The sequence below is a fragment of the Camellia sinensis genome, chromosome 6, assembly GCF_055761805.1.
Source record: "Camellia sinensis isolate YWXY chromosome 6, ASM5576180v1, whole genome shotgun sequence".
NCBI classification, from domain to species: domain Eukaryota; kingdom Viridiplantae; phylum Streptophyta; class Magnoliopsida; order Ericales; family Theaceae; genus Camellia; species Camellia sinensis.
The window spans coordinates 193608986-193630947 of record NC_138966.1 but is presented as its reverse complement, the minus strand read 5'-3'; the positions used below and the strand labels follow the sequence as shown (position 1 = coordinate 193630947).

Genomic DNA, 21962 nt, shown 5'->3' with positions numbered 1-21962 from the left:
TCCCACGTGCCCAAAGTATTCGAACCCGGTACGCTCTGATACCAAGTTGTAACGCCCTCAAAATAATAACATTAAACCCATCAGATAAGACAAGCATTTACATATAAACTAAGCACATTCCTTTCATTCATTAGAATTCCAAGACATAAGTATTACATGTTAACCTTATATCAAAATGCCCTACGGGCTTACAGCTTTCCAAGTTAACACTTGGTTACAACAAAGAGTTCTAACTCGTTTACACATTAAGCCCTTGGCTTGAAATTACATGTAATACATCAAAAGTAAAACGACAAAACTATGCCCGCCACTAGCCTCCCAGCTATGTCCTTGGAGGTGGCATGCTTCCTGTACCTGAAAATGATATTCCCATATAGGGTGAGCCACAGCCCAGTAGAAATACACTAAACCAACCATGGACAATGACTAAAACATTAGCAATTGATAGTTGGTCAATACTGATACAATCACATAAATTGCATATTTATGTCAACGACTTACAAGTCCCAATTACTTTTCATTTTCCCTTTTTCAACAGATAAGCATGCTAGCTCTATCATCATTTCCACAGATATGTATAAAAACTATATCTCACATTCAGATAAGCATAAAAGCTATATCCACATTCTCAACAGATATGTATATCAACAATATCCACAGATAAGCATACAAGCTGTATCCACACTCTACAACAGATATGTATAACCACAATATCCACAGATAAGCATACAAGCTATATCCACACTTCACAAAGATAAGCATATGAGCTCTATCTTCACTTCTCTAGACAAGCATATGAGCTCTGTCTACGGAGTTCATCCCCTATCTCCTCCCAATACCTATCCGGTTTAGAGGTACATCCCCTATCTTCCCCTAAACCGCGGAGTACATCCCCTATCTCCTCCTCTACACATAACGTATATAAACACATTGGTTCTATATACAATCACACAATACAAACAATTAATGTATTCTATCAACTGTCAAGTTCCATGACACATTCCATTGATTAGTTCCCGTTTACTTAATCATCATGCATTGTCTACAACAATCTCGACTATCCTTCACCGATAGCCCAAAGCAGTTATTTCTAAAACAGAAAATAAATGCACAAATGGATATTCAATCAACATTTCATTTCCTTCATTCCTCTCAATTAATTATCCCAATTAATTAAACAATGTAATTAGGTCAATTCCCTTAATTAACATTTCAACCCTTAGGTCCCATTTTCATCAATGATTCAACATTAATTCCATTTTCCATGCCAAACATGCATCTAGGTTTATTATGAATAAAACCCCAACTTTTGTAAAATTACGCAAAAGTCCCAAACTTTCACCAAATTACCAAACCAAGCCCAACATCTCAAATTACCAAAATTTAAAGACAAAACCCATAGAGAGGAGTAGGTTATCCCTACCTCAAATTCGGAGTCCCAAAGGAGAAGACAACAAAACCCAACGTGCTCCAAAACCCGTGATTTTCAGATTAAAATGTAGCCCTCGACGATCAACAACCTTTTTGTAAAGGCCAAAGGTGAGCCAATCACTCCTACTAGATCAAAACCTAGAGAGAAGGTAGTATCTAGAGAGAAAGACTCAACAATGGTGTTTTTGGAAAAGTAAGAGAGAGAAGAGAAAGTGAAAAAGTGATTTGAAGAGTCACAATTTCGGGACTTTAACCCAGGTCTCCGCTCGAGCGTAAAACACCCCGCTCGAGCGGCCACTCACAGACTCCCGCTCGAGCGGCCAACCTCCCGCTCGAGCGCAGAATGCACTCGCTCAGCACTTTTGCAGAACCAGGCCTCCGCTCGAGCTCCCAATCCCTACGCTCGAGCTCACAACACTGCACAACAAGATACTGGATGGATGTATTCCCCGCTCGAGCGCCAACACCTCCGCTCGAGCGGACAGGCCAAAAATCTAGGCAACTAGTTTTGGTTTCTAAACTCAACCAACCTGAAACAAACCTGCCCAACACATCCCATAACTCAAATACTAAGTAAAAAGGATGCAAACAAGATGATAGACAACTACCAACATCCACGGACACATGTCCGGATCACGGTATAACAAGGGTAAACCCGGGATCGCTATATCCGTCACTTGCAATCCGACTCTCTAGCAGTTCTTCATTGATCTCTGTCACTCGAGGGCTTTGCTCTAGCTGTTCTTCATTGTATTCGAACTCGAACTCGATCTGCTCTTCATCAAATCGCAGATCCAAAACTCATATCATTCTTGAACCATATCGATCTCTCTTGCTCTTATCTCAGGTACATTTTTCATTCTCTACTTTCTCATTGTCAAATCTACTAATTAAGTCTGTAATTTTTTCATTCTTTAGTTTTTTTTTTTATAAAAAAAACTAGTTTATATAATTTGTGATGATCTTACTTGTTAGGTTTTATTCTTGGCAATCCCGTTTGACAAAACTCCTTTCAGTTATATTTATTTTCGCACTTTTATTTCAGTGAGGCTATGAGTGTTTAGATGCGAATCCAACCCGAATTGAGCCTTTCAGAGAAGTTTGTGATGCAAATATTTTCAAGATTGCCACTTCGCTGATTATTACGGGGGTCGAGCTGCCCGGTCAGCTCGCGGCCCGAAGCAAAATGCAAAAATGCATTCAAAGTTGCCTGTCCGATCATGTTATATTTTTCCAGTTTTTCCAGTTTTGGCCTTCCCGCTCGAGCGGGGAAAGGGACGCTCGAGCGGGGATTGGAAGCTCTCAGCATCTCTGCAGTCGCCTGTAAAAATACTGGAAGGTGTGATTTTACGCTCGAGCGGATTCTCCTACGCTCGAGCGCATCTCAGTTTGTTCGCACGCAGTTTTTGGTCAGTCCGCTCGAGCGGGCTATGTTGAGCTCGAGCGGAGATCGCGGGACAGATTCTATAAATTCGCATGTTGGGTCAGATTTTAGGATAACGACTCCAGATCTTCTTTTTGTTTTCTAGGGTTTATATCTGGGGATACTTTGTGAGTTTTCTTTGATGTTTTTATTGAGTATTCAACTCATGATCTAAAGAGAGTACATCAAAGGTTTGTTTGTTATACACAAAAGAGAGAGTTATTCTTCAGTTGTGGATTCTGAAGAATTCGAGCCTGAAGCTTTGGTGGAATCCGGAGTGGCTCATCAGAAAGACAATTCCGTGGTGAAGATGGGGTTGGAAGAGGCACATAGAGGTTGGTTCAATTAGGCATTGTGGATTCGCTAGGTAATTGAGAGTATACCTGTGTAATTCCTTTAAATCTTCTTAGTGGATTGTTCTTGTGGCTGTTGCCCGTGGTTTTTTGATCACAGTTGGAGGTGTCCAATTGTGGTTTTTTCCACGTTAAATCGCTGTGTTTCTTTGTCTTGATTGTTTGATTGGGATTGTTATATTCTGCTTAAAATTGATACATAATCACAAATCAACATCTAGGGGATTTCTAGATTTTTCATTACTGTTCTAGTTCTTTAGATTATTTATGATTTTAGCATTGCAATCTGTTTGGGGAAAAAACTAGTTAATATTCACTTGATCCCTGTCTTGAATTGGATGTTGTGTTTCATTGCTTACTTGACGACTTCTCTTCTGAATATTCTGCCAAGATGAATAAATTACTTGGTTTGCCTGAAAACAATGATGATTCTCTAAGGAATCCACCGTGGATACAATGTTGTATACAATTTCGTTCTTCTAACCAAGCTGGTACTTTTTCAAGGAGTGGGCGCTACTATATATGTTGTACTAAACTTGTTTTAAAGTAGGCAATGCTACCAAGTTGTGTAGGCTTTTGTTAGCGTAGTCAATTTGTATGTATGTTGTGGTCACTAACTAGGGTTTTGAAGGGGTTTCGACACAGAACAAGTTAGTGTATATTTTGTATCTATTATGGTCACAGTTGGGTTATGAATGGACCTAGAACAGTAGTACAGCTCAGTGGATATATGTTTTGAAAAGTGCCTATGAAGTTCCATTTAGTTTTTGGAACTAGTTGTAATTAAAGTTTCAGCTATTCTTAAACCCACTTAAATAAATACTCCAGTTTAAGATGGTTTCTTGGTTATGCATAGCCTTATTTGTTTCATTCTCTTTTTGAGGGCATATTTTTTTCTTTAATTATAGGGATAGTGTCTTGTGTTTCTATCCGTTTTGTTGCTTCCAGAAGTCAGGATATCTTCCATGAATGTTTTGTATGTTTCTCATGCTCCAGAGGATAAAAATCAGATTCTAATATTATTGCGAGCACTGTATACCAGCAGTTTTATAACCAATATCATAATTCATGAACCTAAATTTATTTTGCAGGAAGAAGTCAACTTCGCCTGTTGGATAAGATCTTCATGATCACCTTGTAACTAAAATTTTTATCTGTTATTCTTTCGGCCCAAGTAACTTTACTCAACCCTAGAGATGCATTATAAGAATATCAATAGCTCTTCCTTGGGAAATTTAGAGAATCCAAAAAATTTGAATCAATAAACTTGTGAGGCCTATGGGAAATTTGAAATGGTTGGTTAAGGTAGTTGTTTTGAAGAAGATCATATGTTTTTACTTCTGGAATCTTTATCTCCAATTTGTTTTTGTCTTTCTATTCTAAAACCTTGCCAATCATATGATTATATAAAAATCTCAAAACATTAAAGGTTGGGACCATCTAAGCTTGTTGGTGGATAGTCTAAGAAGTTGGATGGATCAACCTTGATAGTCCCATAGATTGTATCTTTGGTGGGAGTGGACCCATTAATGATTGGCCCATTAGTTCATATACTTAGAGCATCTCTATCAAGCTCTTCAAAATCATATTTTAGCTAAAAACTTCAAAAAATCCACTCCATCAAACTCATTTACAGCTCGTCAAAATTTACGATGGCTACAGTAACTCGTTACAACAAACGAGGCACTGTTCATCGCTATTTGTGTGTTACCGGATGTCCGACAGGAAGTCCGGCCGGATGTCTGGCCAGTTAATTTTTTTTTTTTGCTTTTTTTAAGAATTGTTTGGCTGGTAACTTATCAATTTAATAAAAAAAGAAAGACTAACAAACATAATAAGAAAATAATATTTAATAAGAATAAGTTAGAATAAAGAGTTTGATGTAGTAGGTGCTAAAAAGGGTGTAGCCAAAATAATAAAATAGCTTTAATTTAACTAAAAAATTAAAGAGTTTGGTGTGGATGCTCTTACAACTAGATTTGGACACATGTCAAAATCTAGACAACTAAATCACCACGAATCCACTTGATTTTTTGTTATATAATATATTTCACGATTTTTCGTGTTAGTTAAACTTAGTCATTTTATGATGAGGATTTGGGTTACAGGTACTTTCATTTTGTGTCATGTATTTATGACTGGTATTGCAACTACATGTATATGGGCAGTAGTGTATTTTTATTTATTTATTTTTAATTGAGTGTCCTAACTAGTTTACGTGCATGTCAATTATTCTTAGAGTTCTGCAATTAACAATCAGATAAATCTCTAATGACTCTTGAGGTGACTTGAATTCAAGATTTTAAATCTATACTCAAGTCTTTATCACTTGATAATACGAATAGTAATATATAATAAAAATTACAATGATAGATCCATATATATTTTTATAAGTTGCGAAATCAAGATCATTATCTAGTTATGGGGTTGCTTTCAGAAACACTCCATATTTCTCTATGCGTCAACCATTGTAACTCCATTAAAAAAATATGGAGTATTAAAAAATTCATTTTAAGTAAGAAAATGCTATTTGTATAAATATTGATATATATAGGCCTCTTTTGAGAAGGTAAAAAAAAAAAAAGTCAGCTTATTAGTTTATTGATTAAAAAGTCAAAAAAAAAAAAAAAACTCTTAGTTTATTTTAGGATCTGTTGAGTACTTAAAAGTTAAAGTTGCCAATTATTTGCAGGTTAATACAAATGCTGACGAGGCGATGAAGAAGTTTATTTTGGCATCTATTGGGAAAAAAATGGAGAGAGTGGAAGGCTAGAGTTAAAAAAATGGGATATATGTCATTCGACAATAATGTTGATAGGCTAACTCATCGACCCGAAAGAGTACATGAGCATCAATGGCGGAACTTGGTGTGGACTCGCTTTTTTCCGCACCTCGCCTTTCCAAAAGGGTTTGAAATGAAGGTCTTACAGTTCGGACTCCCGCGATTTTGAATCTCGTCTCACAAAGTGTAATGTGAAACTGATAAACACCAAAGAGTCCAAATCCAACAAACCTTTTTAAAAAGTTAATTTTAAATCAAATAATGCCAAAATTAGACTGTTTTGCCAGATACAGAGTCGGTACTTAAATATTTTATTTTGGAAAAATTTAGGAAACCCTGACTCGTGCCAAAGGCCACGTGTCCGTCATCACCAAAGTTGCCTTAGCTCGAGAACTTAGTTACGAGAGGGGAAGGTCCTGAAATGAGCACCCCCGCTCGCCCGATCAAAAGATCGGCCTCTACTAACATGATATGATTTTTATAAACATTATGTGTTCTTATTCCTGCTATTAGCTAACATTACTATGTGACGCACACAAGCAAGTGTAGACTACATCGCAAGATTTGAAACAATTCAACTCATGTTTGTTTGCGAAAATGGTTTGAATTTGTCACCCTCAAGTGGGCTTAAAGTTACGGATTTGCCACCAAACACAATGGGCTTAAAACATGATTTTGCCACAACAAAGTGGGCTTAAAACTCACATTCATTGAATCGTTCCAATTCAAACAACAAGCCTTCATCCACAGGCATTCATGCATTTTAGCAAGTAAGCACATAGCCTTATGGCAAGCATGTGAAACATGGCAGTATGGCAATCACACTCATGCAAGTATGCTAAAGCATAAAACTCACTGAGTACTTCAAGCCAAAACAAAAATTAGTTAGAAAAATACACGATCCTAACTATACAAGAGGCCTAATGCAACACATGCAATAATGCAATTAATAGGCTTGGCTACTAAGCATGGCATATGAATCGATTTGAACAACATGCGATTAAACATGTATTCAAATAAGATATTGAAATGACGATGCAGTTTGAATGATGCGCCGATCCTCCGTGCATACAATATGAGATGAATAGATGCAAGCATGCAAGCATAAGGTATGTTAATTAAAAATGTCTCTAATCTAACCATCAAAAGCGATTAAATAAAAGGGAGAAAGACGCGGGGTTGGAAGACATACACACACGCTAGCACACTTAATACAACATTATGCCCTCATGAAGGAGGGTCCGAATGAATAAGCTAAGCTAATCTAAGCTAAGCTAAGCTAAGCTAATCAAACTAATCTAATTAAACTAATTAGACTAATTATTACAAATCAAATGAATAACTAGTAAACTAATTACTAACTATTACAACACTTTAATCAACTAGTAAACTAATTAATTAAAACAAATGCACACTAACTAAGCATGTAAGGCATTAAACTATGCTGCCACTGCTCCGCCTCGGGAAGTGGAAGATGTATGTGCTCGGTTTTCTCCCTGAAAAGACCTTCGTTATGCTCTCAAGAGGCTCTGTTTACAGGGTTGAGCACACTTCATAATCTTTCTGCTTTAACTTACCAAATATTTGCTGAGGGTTACACCAGTGACCTGCTGGCCCTGAATGGTTGCTGCCGGCCCTCTACTGGCCAAAAAGGTGCCTTGCCGGCCAGAAATAAAGCCTTGTTGGCCATTGGTGAGGCACTGCCGACCACTGATGCTCTGGGTCACCATATTGCAACGGAGCACAAATAGAGCAAAAGAAAGGTTTTTCCAAGGGTATGTTTGTACTGTACCCTTTCTTATTATCTTAAAATCTCAAAGGAGTGGCACACTTGGATCCAAAATGACCAATCAAGCAATTTCATTGCATGATGGCCAAAGATCCAAGTTGTACAATTTCAATAAATGCACAAATATGACTCAAATGACCACCACCCTATCATGCATGATCAAGGGTGATGGAGACCAAGAAAAATGACACATTTCATCACTTTTGAGTATGAAATGTCCCATTCGCCTTGTGTTCAAACTAACGTCCAGTTTGAACACATGCAATGCAACACAAAGAATGCTTATCTTGCATCTTTTACTTGTTCAATTTTGTTTACTCATTTTACATTACCGATCTATTCTTTAATTGATTAAGTCCATTAATGAGTGTCCTCTAAAGGAAAGAGAGCTCAAACCAAAGATTTTTTTAGGCATGAAAGAGACCTCATGCCGTTGGTAATGAACTCCAAAAGGGATTAAACCATTAAGCACAAACATCTCAATTTCATGCTTTAAATAAGCAAATGGTTTAAACCATTTTCAAAGCAAACAAAAGAGTGAAGACTGGAGGGAGGTTACAGAGATTTTAAGTGTAGAAATGGAGTACAAAACAATACTAAAACATGCTTTGAACTTAAAACAATGATGATTAAAGCATGAAAACACCAAGCTAGTGAAGGAATTAACCCTACAACTATGCTATACAAGCCTCAACTAAATTAACCAACCCAAAATAGAGCCAAATCAAGTCAAAACAGAGGCAAAAACATGCTGGACTTAAGTTAAATTAAGCTAGAAAAACATGCTAACTCATGAAGCTAACTAGGCATGCAAACAAGATACAAGGAGCGGAGGCTAACCCCTCTAATTTTGGACTTCAAAATAGGGTTTTTACCACTGAAAAACCTCTGAAATTCAGTGGTTAAAAGGCCCAAAAAATTTGGTTTGAAAGTGATGAAAAGATGGCACAAAAACTTAACAAGCTAAAAAGAAAAAAGGGTGGACAACCCCTTAACTCAAAAGAGCTCAAACCACCACTTTTAGGCCTCAAAAACAGAACTTTTTCAATGCCAAAACCAGCCCCAAAATAGTAGAAAAAGATGGCAAAGCAAGTATTGAAAGCAAGCTTAAGTAATAAGTATTATACCTCTTGAAGCAAAGGCACAAAATAGGCAACAATCCAAGCCCAAACCACTTGCTAGAGCTCAAACCAAGTCTTAATGAACCTCAGCTCAAAGAGAAGTAACTTCTATCGAGGAAGTGTATGTAAAAGTGTAGAGAAAACAAGCTTCTAGACACAAAATTGTAAGAGAGAGAGAAATCTAGAGAGAGAGAGAGAGAGAGAGAGAGAGAGAGAGAGAGTTTTTTTTGTCTTCAAATTTGTCTAACCCCTCCACATGGAAGAGAGGGGTCTATATATAGAAAATACAAAATCCCTTCACAAAGATCCAGCCACATATGTGTTAGAAGATGCATGAACTTGTGCAAACAGCTAGCATAAAATATCACAAAATATCTGTAGAAAAGGTTGATGGTCGGCCGGCCTTCAAGGATGGCCGGCAGGCCATCAAAAACTTCACCCTGAAAAGACCTAAGCATGATCCAAAGATGAGGCAAAATGGATGCTGGGTTTAGAGAACTTAAACCTGTGGCGTTTTGCCGTGGACTTCGAGCGTTCGGTGGGCAATCAAACTCATTATCGGATGTACCTGCAAGAACATCCATGTACCTGCAAGAACATCCAAGTCTTAAAGAGGGCGTCAAAAATGGAGTGTCTACACTTGGTCTATTATTGGGGCACTTGAAAGGTACATGTATCATTTAATGCTGCTAGTTCAATGAATTGTTTGTATTAAATTGTTTACTGAACTCTATTGTAATCTCACAAGATGAGTTTATTAATTAATAAATTATCTTGTGTTTGTGTTCATATGTAATAGAAAAAAAAGTACGAAAAACAAAGAAATTCGGAAGAAGAAGACATTAAATCACATAACCGGCAAAAAACCATTCTTAGTTGTTTGAGTAGAGGTAAATAGTTTCCTTATATTTCAAATTAAAATTGTATATTTTGATTTTGTTACTTATTTTTAATTGTAATTATAGCAAATAAATAAGAAGAATGGAGTTCCGGCAACTCGCTTAGAGGTGTGGATGGTTGGGTACTCAAAGGATAACAAACCAAGTATTGATAAAGTTGCTGAGGTCATGGTATGTAGCTTGGTTGCTTCTTTCTCTCTCTCACAACTATGATTGTTTTCATGATTCTCTTATCAGTTTTGTTAATATAAATTTTCTTGGTGGCTAATTAACTAATTAACAATTGCAGACACAAATGAAGGAGCTTGGGACACAATCCAATACTACAGATGAAGAGATTATCACACAGGTTTACAACTAAATCACATTATATTGAATTGTCTTAATAGTATATGTCATCGTTCATGCATTATAAGTTTCTTTAATTTGGGGTACAATGATCGTGATTATAAGATTGTTAAAGTTTCTTTCACAGACTGTGTGCTTGATGGGAGTTATTGAGAAATACAAGGAATTGGCCAAGTACAATCTGAGGTAGCTATCATCCAAACCATAGTTCCTTCCACACTTTTTGGGGTATTATTATAATTGGGAGTTTCTTTGTAGTTTTTGTTAGATGTTATCAAATCGTTGTTAGGTTAAAGATTTTGATGAAAATCAAAAGATGAATGAAAGATCTAGGACCTGAGAGATAAGGAGCTTGTTTTCTTTTAAATTATTTAAAAACATGCTTATCATTCTAAAAGTTTAATGTAGTATAGCTATATTTTTATTACCCCTATTAATTATACTTCTGGAGGCTTTGTTAAGCTGTTTGACTAAGTAGTATTTGGAGTGAGGGGAGCTATAAATTGTTGGAGTTGTTTTCTTCTTTTAGCTTATTTTCCTATGAGCTCGATACTCCATTTAACACTGTTGTTCTTTATTGAGCTGAGTGTTCACTGTGGGTTGAGTGATTTAGTTGTCTTATATTGTGAGTTTGCTGCAAACAGTGTTATATTGGTTCTTAATGCTATATTTCATTTGTGTGCTCTTATGATTCTAGGTCAGCTTTATCTCTGTTGGGACTTGAAGATGTATGCATATGGTTTACATATTGTCCAGGTTAATGCTAGAGTGTATGGAGGAATGGATGGAATTTTGTTGGTTGGACTTTATTTTGGTTAGAATTCGGTTTTGTGGTCTTTTGAACTTGTTCATTGTCACTATTTCCTTTGTATATATGGATGTTGAACAGGTTATTCGGATCAAATCTTTTAGTTGCTGATCTATTTAGGCTTTAGCCTTATTTAGTTGTGGTAGGTCCTGCGGTATGCCCCTTGGAAACTTGTAAATTTTTTTATTTTATTTTATGATTTATTCACTCAAAAAAAAAAAAAAAAAACTCTTTGGTAGCTGGTTGCTTATGTGATATTAGGTGAATATTTTTATCTGATTGTAATTTCGATCATATTTCAGAATCAAGAGAGAGAACCAAAAAAAAAAAAAAAGGTGGCGCTTTTTAAAAAAGGCCACCAAATGATGTCATGATGATGCGTTAGTCTGTGATCGAAATGGAAGCGGACGTCAAAGATTTTATGACGTTTTAAAAAAAGCCGTCTAATAGTTGTAGCGACAGTTTTCAAACATTGTAAAGCTATTACAGCGGCCGTATCAACGAAGAAAATTTTAAATGTTGCTGTAACATTTTACGATGTTTTTCAGGCTTTTAGCAGCGTTTTTAACACAAATTTCCTGTGTTTATAACAGGACTTTTCAGTTTCTTATTGTTTTGTATTGTTATATTATATATGTCAGGCCCAATTTGCATTCGGCCTATGTGCGAAGATGGCCCCATACTGAATTGCTATTTAAGAAGTTCAGCCTAAGCTCGGTGTGACAACTAAAAAACGCAAGTTATTTACGCAAAATTATCAGCCAGTCCTATCCGTTATGATTATTTACCCAATAAATCTTTGAGTGAGAATTTTATGGATCTATTAGTTTTAAAAATTATACTTTTGCAGTTGAAATCATTAGAAAGTAGAGAATTTGATGTGAAAATTGCAGATTAACAGATTAGGTTGTAAGGTTAAAATTGAAAACATAGCCCTATTAATTTAAAGTAAGACTTGTTAGACATGTTTTATTAGTAGGATTATAGCATATGATTGAAATTGTTAGTTCATGGACTCACGATCTTATGTTTGATTGCAAATTTTATTAATTAGATTACATGTACGACAGACATTCAATCCAATAAAATTGACGAATTTTTAATACTGAGAGAGATTAAGAATCATAATTTTAAGTATAAAAGTAAAAGAAAAAAAAAGGTTATCTCACTAATTTAATTGAATAACTAATCTTACACTATTTCATGAAATTATTAATTTTTTTACTATTAATTTCATTAATCAAGGCGGTTTGGTATAAAGTCCGGTCTATCATACCAGCACATAAGTCTCCATTAGCCTGGGAGGAAATATTGTTTGGCTCATATTGTTGTTGGGATCAACAGGCCCTATTTGTGAAAGGTAGAAGTCTCGCTCTCTCCCTTTTTCTCCCTCTCTCTACATGATCATTTTAAGGGTTACAATGGTCTTTTGCATGAATTTGGGTAGAAATTTAAAAAAAAGAAAAGAAAAATGTGGATAAAATATAAATAAAATGTAATTATATTTCACTCATATTTTCTATTTTTTTTTTTAAATTCTTGTCCAAATTCGTAATCCAAACACAACATTAAAGTAATACTATAATGATCATATTTTTTAAATATTTATCTATGATCATTTTTTGTGTTAAAAGATTCAATTTTTCAAATAATAGAAATTATATGATGTAAATAGAATTATTAGTGACCTATGAATATAATATGATATAAATACAACGATATGACAAAAGTTAAATTTAAAAAAATTACAAATACGATGGTTAAGCTATTAAGACTAGCTGTTGGTCCTCCCATTTTGGATTTGAACCATCAAGTGGCTCCTTTAATTTATTCATGCCGTACAAGGTGAACTAGATTGGTTTATAATGCAAATCAAACCAAAAATGATTCATTGAGTTGAGGGTCAATCAATGCTCCAGAGAAGTCTATTCTCGTCAGCAAACTTAAATTATATTTTTGTACCCGTTTGACAATTGTAAAAATAGGTCCAAAACACTGCCGAGCAAACTTACTCTGCAACAGGACCTCCAATCCTAAAATCATAGACCAAAGTCTAAAGTGTATTCACTTATTTTAATAATTAAGACTGAATCGTATATCCAAAATGTTAAATTAAATCCAATCGTATAATTTATTCTGGTTCGAATTAATTTACAATTTTTTAATTTTTTTCTCAATTAAAGTATGATCATTCTGTCTATTCAAACGGTTGAATCTTATACTCATATGACCTAAATGGAATTGACGGAGCTAACAGTAGTTAATAAGTAAATGTTTTTGCTTTTGTTTTTGTTTTTTTGATTTTTTGTTTTTCGTATAAAATCAAAATTTTATTTTCTATGTGACCAAGCAATCCCTCTCCTTCTCCCTCTTTATCTCTCTATCTATTTCCTTTGGTCTTGTTTGATTAATATGATTAATAGTGAAAGAATTAATAATCTCGTAAATTAATGTAAGATTAGTTATCCAATTAAATTAGTGAGATAATCATTTATTACTCTTCATTTTTTTTTTCTTTCATATTAGAAATTATGATCCCCAGCCCAACCCCTCTCAATATTAAAAATTTGTCAATTTCGTTAGATTGAATATCCGTCGTATATGTAATCCGATTAATAAAATTGGCAATCAAATTAGTGAGATAACCATTTCTTATTTTAATTTCTTTTTTTTTAAAAAAAATACCAATAAATTATATTTTGCTATTAAGATTCCTCATGAGTCTAATCAAATTTCATTGTGAATAATTAATTCTTTTTCTTCATAATTTATTCTCCAAAAGTTGGGCAATTCTATTTTCACACACTAATTCCACTCAGTTCACACACTTAATAAAAAAATTTATTAATACAATTTTGTCTTAAAATAAAAATATCATAATACTCTCATCTTCTTCTACTCAAACCATATTTCTAAAATGCCACAACCATCCTCTATTGTCAATGCCACCTCTCTCATCCGTCATCTCCTCCTGTGGCCTTTTTTCTTATCCGCCTGCAATTACTTTTCGCCATGAACCATACACTCTCACAAGTTTCTCACCATGAATCACTCAATATTGACTGTGGAAGTCTAGGATGGAGGGGGGATGAGCTAGAAGTGGATGGTGGTAGCGATAGAGGGTTGAAAGTGGCGGCAACGACAGTAAAAGATGATTGGATGAATGAAAAAAGAAAAAAAAAAAAAATATTTTGTTTGGTATAGTTTTAGAATATGTTTTCAAAAATAAAGTAAAAAAAGTCTTATTTCAATATGGTTTCATCTTTTTAGGGGCAAAAAGATTCAAAAATTAAAAAAAATTATTTTTTTGATATTTATTTTTGTCAAATTAATTTATATTTTTCTCATAAAAATTTTAAAATTTTGATTCAAAAATTAAAACTAAACATAGCCTTAGGGTTTTAAAATAGAAAATGAGGGTAATATTGAAATATAGATATGTGTACTGAGAATTTATATTTTTATAATGTGTGTATTGAGAAATTATTCGTTAAGTATGTGTACTGAGAGAAATTATTGTGTGAAAATAAAATTATCCCAAAAAGTTTGCTTCTTCTTAATGGTTTGTTTTATTCCAAATCTACCCTTATAATTAAATATAAATAAAAAATTGTATAAACAAATTTAATTTACTTAAAAATTATATTTTTAATTGTAAAAATTAAACAAATTATATTGAACAATATTATAAACAAGAATTTGATTAAAAGTTCTGGCATAAGACTCATCATTTTATGTTGTCTCGTATTATGAAAATATGTGGTAAATAATTCAAAAAGCCTAATTTTACTAATATTACATTAAAAGAGGGAAATACTACCATAGCAAATCCAGATACTTTTCAAAGGGTGAGGTAAAAAAAATAATGAATTTTATGTCTACGTTTTTATTTAATAGAATTTGCATATTTTTAAAATTTCAAAAAGATTTTCTTTCTAAGGTAAAGTTGGAACAAAACATATTACCGTGGAGAAATAATTTTTTTGGAAACAAGTTATCAAAAATAGGATTTAATTGTGGATATCAAAATTTGATAGGATTTTCAATAATATTGTATTAATTATTGTTGGTTTCCTATGAGTGCATGGATGGGATTGAGACTTGCTCGAGTATAGATGATCCAAGGCATATTTTTCTGCCTTCGTGTCTACCTGTACTTTGGAATTAACAAAAGTAGTCATATAATATCAAAGATTTATGATATTTAAATTATCTTAATTAGTATGTAATATTTTATTTTAAGTATAATTTAAAAATCATAAAACTTTGATGATTACCTAGCAGCTTATCTTTTTAGAATCCATCCAAACACCAAACAAAACAACAAAAGAATCCAGCCAACCACTTACAACCGTACTAAGAAACAAGACAGAAAAGTGAGAGTTTGTATTTCTCTCCTTCAAAATATGACATATCAAAGGGAAAAAACAACAAATCTAACACACACACACACACACACAATTCCTTATTACATAATAGACTTGTACCAAAACTCAAATACATAGATCATCAACTTAAACACACAACCCAACTAGAAATCACATCATAACATCATCAGACCAAGTACTCCTCTCAAATCCATCTATTGGCAGCTCTAACCTTCAATCCATGCTTCATGTAGAGAATGATCGAAGCATTAGGAACCACAGGGTGACCTTCCACAACTCTAACATTGTAGTTATGGATTATTGCAGCCGAAACCGCCTTCATTTGAGTGAAAGCAACTTCTTTCCCCAAACAAGTCCTCGGTCCTGCATTGAACGCGAAGAACTTGTAAGATGGCTCATGTTTGATTGTTCCTCGGTCAGATATCCATCACTCTGGCTTGAACTCCAAGCAATCCTCTCCCCACACAAATTCCATCCTCCTCATTGCATACAAAGAGAAAAGTATTTTCATTTTCGGGTGAACACGGTGCCCCGTGGGCAGTGTGTCCACTTAAGTGGGCTCTTTGTGTTGGATTGGAACTGGTGGGTAAAGCCTCAATGACTCACACAATGCAGCATGCAAATAAACCAACTTGCTTGGCTCTTTTGCCTCGAAAAGCCGCCATTTCTCAGTTTCTCCTTCAGGTATAACCGATTTAAGCTCTTCTCTGATCTTTTCTTCGATGGTTGGATGCTGCGAAACAAGCCAAATAAACCATGTCAGAGCTGAACTAGTCGTGTCTCACCCTGCAAGCAAGAGATTCAAAACAGTATCCCTCAAGAACTTATCATCGGGCTTTAAATTGAAGGTGCCATCTTCAATCAAGTATGATGTTAGTAAGTCCACAGCTTCTTCTTCTTCTCCCTCTTTTAACTCGGCTTTTTTGCTCGTTTCTTCTTTCTTCATCGATACATAATTATTGATAACGCGATCTAAGGTTTTCCAAGCTTCGCTTAATTTCTTCTCGTGTCCGATCCCTAGCCAACTTTGGATCCTCCACACGGTTTCAGGCACGACGTGCCTCACAAGCAAGGCTTCTTCGGTGTCATCCATGGCTTTCGCAAAGGGTACATCTGGAAATTCAATTGAAAGACAACCCAAGTCATAACTAGTTATAAAAATACAAGTAGTATCAAATGTGAACCCTTGAAATAAATCTTGCAAGTCCACAATTAGGCCTTGTTTGGACACATGGTTAAGAATCGGGATCAACCCCGTCTCCACTTTTCCCCGACTAGTCTTGACTAAAAACCGGTAGAGTCGCTGGTGGTTGATCAATACGCCGGCGAGCTTTCTCTGATTCTTCCACAGATCTGCGTTGGAGTTGAAAATCCCATCTCCCAAAACATCAAACATTTTCAAGAACTCGGGTCCTTTAGGGAAATTGGAACTCATGACGTAGTGCACGTTAGCAGGATAACATGTCCATGTTAGCGGGCCTTTTAGCAAAAAGTAACCCCAGTTCGCCCTAGGATTTTGGTACACATTTCATGAACCCGGTTCACATGGCGGAGCATGCTCGGCAACATGCCAAGAACCGGCCAGTTCTGGGACAAGTCATTGTTGTCACCAAAGACATACCAATCCATTAGGATTTGCCTTTATTCCCAAGTCTCCATACACCAGTCTGAATAAATTCTGGGAGGATGAGATCACACCCATAAAATCATAGAAACCAATATCACAAGCAATGCCTCCAAACAAATAAGAGCACATTTAAGATGATTCAACTGCTCCTCTGCACCTTGACTGGCAAGCCAAAGCCTAATAGTTTTGCTGCACTATAACTGCTAATTGCTCCCTAAGCAAGTCCCACAACTAGAAGCTCCATAAATTATGTGACAGGCCCTATATGCACCAAGAGCATTGTTCAAAGCTAAGTAGCATAGAAATGGAAACTGGACAGTGGGCAGAAACACAGCTATATGACAAATCCTTAAAAAGTAGGACATCACCATGGTGAAGCTATTGCAACATATACATATAACTCTTATTTAACGTTAATTATAAAAGTATACTGCCCATCCATATATATAAAAGTATATCGTATATTACTTTGTTAATTCTCTAAAACTCCATGTTGGGAATAAAGGCAAATCCTAATGGATTGGTATGTCTTTGGTGACAACAATGACTTGTCCCGGAACTGGGCGGTTCTTGGCATGTTGCCGAGCATGCTCCGCCATGTGAACTGGGTTCATGAAATGTGTACCGAAATCCTAGGGCGAACTGGGGGTACTTTTTTTGCTAAAAGGCCCTTGGTTTGCTAACATGGACATGCTAGGCACAGTTGATCCTGCTAACGTGCAGCACGTCATGAGTTTCAATTTCCCTAATTTCCCTAAAGGACCCGAGTTCTTGAAAATGTTTGATGTTTTGGGAGATGGGATTTTCAACTCCGACGCAGATCTGTGGAAGAATCAGAGAAAGCTCGCCCGCGTATTGATCAACCACCAGCGATTCTACCGGTTTTTGGTCAAGACTAGTCAGGGAAAAGTGGAGACGGGGTTGATCCCGGTTCTTAACCATGTGTCCAAACAAGGCCTAACTGTGGACTCGCAAGATTTATTTCAAAGGTTCGTACTTGATTGAAGACTTGCAAGAAAGAAGAAATGAGCAAAAAAGCCGAGTTAAAAGAGGGAGAAGAAGAAGAAGAAGAAGCTGTGGACTTACTAACATCATACTTGATTGAAGATGACACCTTCAATTTAAAGCGCAACGATAAGTTCTTGAGGGATACTGTTTTGAATCTCATGCTTGCAGGGCGAGACACGACTAGTTCAGCTCTGACATGGTTTATTTGGCTTGTTTCTCAGCATCCAACCATCGAAGAAAAGATCAGAGAAGAGCTTAAATCGGTAATACCTGAAGGAGAAACTGAGAAATGGCGGCTTTTCGAGGCAAAAGAGCTAAGCAAGTTGGTTTATTTGCACGCTGCATTGTGTGAGTCATTGAGGCTTTACCCACGAGTTCCAATCCAACACAAAGAGCCGACTCAATGGACACACTGCCCACGGGGCACCGTGTTCACCCGAAAATGAAAATACTTTTCTCTTTGTATGCAATGGGGAGGATGGAATTTGTGTGGGGAGAGGATTGGTTGGAGTTTAAGCCAGGGCGATGGATATCTGACCGAGGAACAATCAAACATGAGCCATCTTACAAGTTCTTCGCGTTCAATGCAGGACCAAGGACTTGTTTGGGGAAAGAAGTTGCTTTCCTCAAATGATGGCGGTTTCATGCTGATGTGTTGATGGGGTTGAAAATCGTATCAATTTTTGATATCCACAATTAAATGCTATTTTTGATAACTTGTTTCCAAAAAAAATTATTTCTCCGTGGTAATACGTTTTGTTCCAAGTTTACCTTAGAAAGAAAATCTTTTTGAAATTTTACAAATATACGTTTTGTTCCAAGTTTACCTTAGAAAGAAAATCTTTTTGAAATTTTACAAATATGCAAATTCTATTAAATCCGAGGTAATACGTTTTGTTCCAAGTTTACCTTAGAAAGAAAATCTTTTTGAAATTTTACAAATATGCAAATTCTATTAAATAAAAACGTAGACATAAAATTCTTTATTTTTTTTACCTCACCCTTTGCAAAGTATCTTGATTTGCTATGGTAGTATTTCCTCTTTTAATGTAATACTAGTAAATTTAGGCTTTTTGAATTATTTTCCACATATTTTCATAATAAGAGACAACATAAAATGAAGAATCTTATGCCAGAACTTTTGATCAAATTCTTGTTTATAATATTGTTCAATATAGTTTGTTTAATTTTTACAATTAAAAATATAATTTTTAAGTAAATTAAATTTGTTTATACAATTTTTTATTTATATTTAATTTTAAGGGTAGATTTGGAATAAAACAAACCATTAAGAAGAAGCAAACTTTTTGGGATAATTCTATTTTCACATACTAATTTTTCTCAGTACACACACTTAATGAATATTTTCTCAATACACACATTATAAAAATATAAATTCTCAGTACACATCTCTATATTTCAATATTACCCTCATTTTCAACTTTAAAACCCTAAGGCTATGTTTGGTTTCAATTTTTGAATCAAATTTTTAAAATTTTTATGAGAAAAATATAAATTAATTTGACAAAAATAAATATTAAAAAAATATTTTTTTAATTTTTAAATCTTTTTGCCCCTAAAAAGATGAAATTTTTTTAATTTATTTTTGAAAACATATTCTAAAACTATACCAAATAAAATCTTTTTTTTGCTTTTCTTTTTTTTATTCATCCAATCATCTTTTACTGTCGTTGCCGCCACTTTCAACCCTCAATCGCTACCACCATCGCCATTTCTAGCTCATCCCCCCTCCATCCTAGACTTCCACAGTCAACATTGAGTGATTCGTGGTGAGAGACTTGTGGGAGTATATGGTTCATGGCGGAAAGTAATCGCAGGCGGATAAGAAAAGAGGCCGTAGGAGGAGATGACAGATGAGAGAGGTGGCGTTGACAATAAAGGATGGTTGTGGCATTTTAGAAATACGGTTTGAGTAGAGATGAGAATATTATGATATTTTTATTTTAAGACAAAATTGTATTAATAAATTTTTTTATTAAGTGTATGAACTGAGTGGAATTAGTGTGTGAAAATAGAATTGCCTAACTTTTGAAGAATAAATTATGAAGAAAAAGAATTAATTATTCACAATGAAATTTGATCAGACTTAAGAGGAATCTTAATAGTAAAATATAATTTGTTGGTAATTTTTTTTTTTAAAAAAAGAAATTAAAATAAGAAATGGTTATCTCATTTAATCCAATTAATAAACAAAAATTCTCACAAATCCACTTTGTGGATTAGACAGTGATGTTTGGATTTGTCAGGTCTACCACAGGTCTCAAATTAATTATCGGAATTATTTATTTTTTTAAACCACAATGGCGCTATTTGGGATTCCGAGAATTAGGCTATTATAGCCTCATTTGATTTTTTAGCCCAAAAGCAACACTGTCCATGGATTTTCAGAAAAAAAGAGAGAAGAAAATAGGCTGCTGCTGGACAGTGTAGGCACAGCCTACACTGTCACAGCCGGACAGTGTTGCCCCCAAGGGCGAAATTACCATTTTGCCCCTTTATATCAATTTTAAAAAATAAAAAGTTAGAGATAAATCTGTCATTTTAAATTTAAACATCATTTCAACACACTTTTCAATACAATAACTCAACTAAAAAATCATCTCATCTTCCCAAACACAAAAACTAAAATAGCCACTAAAATAGCCAAAAAGCCAAATAGCCTACTAAAATAGCCACTTCCCAAACGAGGCCAATGTATAAATTATCTATATAACAAATCATGTCAATTCAATAACCATAACTAAGTTAATTTATTACATTTGTCTCCCAAAAAATAGATAATTTTGTTTTCAAATAATATTTATCGTTTTTTTTTTTGCAAATAAATATAAACTATTTTTTTTCATGAATAAGCTAAATATTATAATTTTAAAAAATAAACAACTCAAATTATTGGAATGAACCATAATGAATGCCACGAGCAACATCACCGCCCATACTAAGCTTGTCCAAGAATCACGGTCAGATTTACTTTTAATAAAGTGCATTTAGTTATCGTTTTCCTTTTGAAAATAAGAAGTTGCATTCTTTTGGATTAAATATTTTTTTTTTATATGAGAAGTTAAGTACTGTCCAAGTTTTAATATTAAAGCTCCACAAAAAATTTTCTGGTTTAGTCAAAATTAATTATAACGTTAACATTGATTTTTTTTTTCATTTTGGATAAATAGTATCACTATTTGATTAGTATTATTACGGTGTTTTGTTTGGATTTATTTCAAATTTAAATATCAATTTCACCGTTATATTCGGATTTATGATACTCATTACGGTTTCCATTGTAATGATATTATTCTGTAAGATCTTTCGTATATGTCATTTATGAAAAAAATTTGATCAATTTGATAATCGTATTTATTTTTATTTTTATTTTATCACATTTGTCTATAAAAAAAATAGATGACAAGCTTATTTTTAAAAAATAAATTATTCATCTTTTGGAGACAATGGCAAAAATGAAACAGTTGCAGTTATGGAATGAACCTACTATTCAGTGTGAATAACTTACTATTCAATCTCAGTCATGTAAGGGTCTGCCTGTGAGAGTGGCATTATTACTACTTGCGAGCAGTGGCGTAGTCGAATTTAGGGAAGTGGGGTACAAATTAATGACAATATTAATTATTTTTTTTTATAATAAATAACAATGAGATATTACTAAACTTAAATATTAAAAGTTCATTTGGATAAATGTGAATTTTAAATTAAACGATTTTAGATTAAATTTTATACAAATATTGGGGAGTAACTATTTTATAGGTGGAATGGAAAATTAAAAATGAAGATAAGTTGAAATTGAAGATATATTTTAGTAGAGAAATTCTATAAAACATACTGTAAAAAAAGTGTTTATCATATGTTGCAATTATGATCTTCGTGGTCTTTAGTTATAACACATTATAGTATTAGATATAATTTAGTTATAACTTTTTGTGGTTGTTATTTTAGTTATGACTATATATCA

The 21962-nt window shown here is 34.3% G+C and overlaps 2 pseudogenes; one reads left to right on the top strand and one right to left on the bottom strand.

Moving 5' to 3' along the window:
• LOC114308040 (alkane hydroxylase MAH1 pseudogene) overlaps positions 1 to 18611 on the top strand; it is a 36460-nt pseudogene extending 17849 nt beyond the window's left edge.
• Positions 15271 to 16971, bottom strand: LOC145792550 (alkane hydroxylase MAH1 pseudogene; annotated as a pseudogene).
• Positions 18612 to 21962: the final 3351 nt, after the last annotated feature.